Raw genomic sequence first — 3,603 nt, 5'->3', positions numbered from 1 at the left:
CAGGAAGCATGTTTCCGCTGATGGGTGAGTGTCGAACCAGTGGACACAGATTAAAAATAAGGGGTAGGCCATTTAGGACAGAGATGAGGAGAAACTTCTTCACCCAGAGAGTGGTGGGTGTGTGGAATGCTTTACCTCAGAAGGCAGTGGAGGCCCAGTCTCTGGATTCATTTAAGAAAGAGTTGGATAGAGCTCTCAAGGATAGTGGAATCAAGGGTTATGGAGATAAGGCAGGAACAGGATACTGATTGAGGATGATCAGCCATGATCATAATGAATGGTGGTGCAGGCTTGATGGGCAGAACGGCCTACTCCTGTACCTACTGTCTATTGTCTATTGAGTAAAATCAGGTCGGATATAGAAGCATTTATGTTTGACACAAATCTGCCAATATAGAGTTTCAGTGACTATTAAAATAGACGGATCGAGTCAGATTAAGATCAAAGGGCATGAAGTTGTTAAATGTCCAATACTAAGTATCCTGCATCAGATATCCTAAATTAGCAAACAGCGTGAGATAATAGGGAACAGAGCATCCCAAATTTGGAGACCAGAACTACACACAGTATTCCAGGTGCAGTCTCACCAGGGCCCTGTACAGCTGCAGAAGAACCTCTTTGCTTCTATACTCAATCCCTCTTGTTATGAAGGCCAGCATGCTATTAGCTTTCTTCACTACCTGCTGTACCTGCATGGATTTATGAGGGGGAAATCATGCTTGACTAATCTTCTGGAATTTTTTGAGGATGTAACTCTGAAGATGGACAAGTGAGATCCAGTGGATGTAGTGTACCTGGACTTTCGGAAAGCCTTTGATAAAGTCCCACATAGGAGGATAGTGAGCAAAATTAGGGCGCATGGTATTGCGGGAAAGTACTGACTTGGATTGAAAATTGATTGGCTGACAGGAAACAAAGAGTAGTGATAAACGGCTCCATTTCGGAATGGCAGGTGGTGACCAGTGGGGTCTGCTCTGCTGAAAGCTCTGCTGAAATTTTGCCAAATTGATCACTTTCGGTAACAAAGCACAGCAGCAGATGTTTATTTGTTTTGTTTGGAATTACTGCAACACTTCATTGTTTCTAAAGAATGTTAATTCAGTGGCACAGTAGCGATCAGTGAGAGAGGTGCCAGTACATGGTGGATTGTTTTTCTATGTTTATAAATCTAACAAGTGATGTGCAAAGACAAATTTACTTTTACAGGAAAACAAACATTACCATTTTAAACCAAAAAATAAACTGAAGAGACTGGTGAACTGAAATGTTATTTCATTTATTCAGTACTACTGCTTTACGTTTTGGAAAACAAGTCAAATTTTCATTTACATCGCACCTACCATGACCTCAAGGCATGCCAAAGCATTTCAAAGCCAATGAATTACTTTTGAATTGAGGTTGTAATTAAGGAAACATGGCAGCCAACTTGAATGCAGCAACTCAACAGGAATATGCTAACAACCAGATAATCTGCTCTAGGGATGTTGAACGAGAGAAAAATAATCGGTCAGAACACTGAGAATAACTCTTCTTCATCTAGTGGTTTTTTTTAAATGGTGCCCTGAGTGCAAACTTGGACTCAATTTACAGGTTCACCCAACAGAGCTTACTCCCTCGGCATTGCAAATGGAGTCTGTCCAGATTGTCTCAAAACTGTTGTGTGAGGCTAACAGCAGTAAAGTTAAATTGATGCAAATAATGGGGGGAATTGGATTTTGAACTAGGGTGAGGTGGGGGAAGGGGAAATGAGGAAACTGTTGAAGTCTATTATATCCACAAAACATCTATATCCATTGAAAAGCTAATGAGATAACCTATATACTGAAAAAAAATACTTTCAGCTCAGAAAAGAAACAGATTAATTCATTATTTGCACTAGTTTAACTTGACTGCAATTAGTTACCACTCACTAACAACTGCAAAGCACATAGTCACATAAGAAGCTAATGTCTTTGGAAAGGAAGACTGATAACAAAATGTCTATTTGCTTGACGTAAGTAATAGGCAAGATGCTCAAGGGAATCATTAAGGATGTAACAAATGATTGTTAACACAGAAAATGCCAGAGGAATCCAATTTGGCTTCTAGGAAAGGTTTAAGGTTTTACCTTATCAACTTAATTGCGCTTTTTGAAGTAACTAGGTTAGTGAATGAAGAATAGTGTTTACTTTTTATTAAAGTTCTGATGACAAGCTTCTTTCCAAATAGGGTATTGTGGAATTAGTATTAATCTGAAAGCTGCAGACTGTGAGTGATTTTAAGTGGATCTGTTTGGAGATTGGTTACCAGTGATATTCCACAGGACAGATGTTAGAATTATATACTAATTTAATTCATAATCCAGCTGCAAGTATTTTAGGAATAACCAAATAAGCTTGCAGACAATACCTGTGAAAATTAGAACTGGAGGGAATCCGCTGAGCAGAATTAATTGTGTTGGAGATTGGACCAGTATTCACAAAACAATTCAATTATGCACATGGCCAGTTCAATGCTAAGCTCCAAGGAAAAGAGAGAGGAAGAAAGAATTGAGGTAAAAGAGAGGGCAGGAGAAAGGGGAGAAGGAAGAAAAGGCAAGATGGAACAAAAAGGAAAGCTGCAGGAATATAAGGGACCGATGAAAATTAAATTACTCTACCTTCACTTCTTCCCTTGTGAAAAATGACTATCTTTCCTCCTCAGCTCCATTACTCATTTCTCCTCACCTTTTATTGACTACTAATATATTACCAATACAGCACACTTGCTTGCATTTCCTGTCAAATTCCCAATTGTCAATGCATCAGCAAGCATTTTTTTTTTAATTGAGGACTGAATTATATTTGTTGTCCCATGTCCACTTATCTCCATATAGTTTCTCCTTTGAAGTACAGTGCCCAACTACAGTGTTTTTTGAGAGATGAAGAAGTATTTCCAATAATTTTTCAAATGAGACAGAACACTTAGTTGAATTACTTGCACTCATGGATAACATTTTATGAAGTTAAAGGCTTGAAAATTAGTGATTTAGGAGCACAAAATAACAAAAGCACAGATGGATGTACTTTGACGCATTAAGTTTGTACTGGATCTTTCAACGAGCAATCAAATTAGTATCACTTCTTTGTTGTTTCCTCATCTCACTTTCTTTTCTTGAAATACTCATCCAATTTCCTGTAAAGGGCCACCATTGAATCTGCATCCATTCAATCCTAATCACTTGTTCACTTGTTGCAGTGTTTTTCATGATGTTGCTTCTGACTCTTGTGCCAATCATTTTGAGTCTCTGGTTATCAATCCTTCTGATTGGAAACATCACTTAACCATTTACTTATCCAAACTCTTCAAATATTTGCATTAAATCTCCCCTCTTGATTTTCTCTACTCAAGGAAGAACAATCCAAGATTACTCCAGAATTATCCAGGGTGTAATTCTAGGAAATTTCTTCTGTCTCTTTCTGGGGAGAGGATGGCATAGTAGTATTATCACTAAACTACTAATTTAGAGACCCAGATAACATTCTGGGGACCATGTTCAAAAATCAGGAATTAAGAGTCCAATGGTGACCATGAAAGCATTATTAATTGTCAGAAAATCCCATCTGGTCACTCATGTACTTCAGG

The 3,603-nt window shown here is 38.2% G+C and overlaps 1 protein-coding gene across 3 annotated transcripts in view; it reads right to left on the bottom strand.

The window, feature by feature from the left end:
• Window positions 1-3,603, bottom strand: part of mysm1 (Myb-like, SWIRM and MPN domains 1) — a 105,723-nt gene that overhangs the window by 83,866 nt on the left and 18,254 nt on the right. The gene's annotated exons all lie outside the window — the stretch shown is intronic.

Source organism: Chiloscyllium plagiosum, chromosome 11 (genome assembly GCF_004010195.1).
Source record: "Chiloscyllium plagiosum isolate BGI_BamShark_2017 chromosome 11, ASM401019v2, whole genome shotgun sequence".
Lineage (NCBI taxonomy): Eukaryota > Metazoa > Chordata > Chondrichthyes > Orectolobiformes > Hemiscylliidae > Chiloscyllium > Chiloscyllium plagiosum.
Note: the sequence above shows the minus strand (reverse complement) of the source record. Positions and strands in the feature narration are given on the sequence as shown.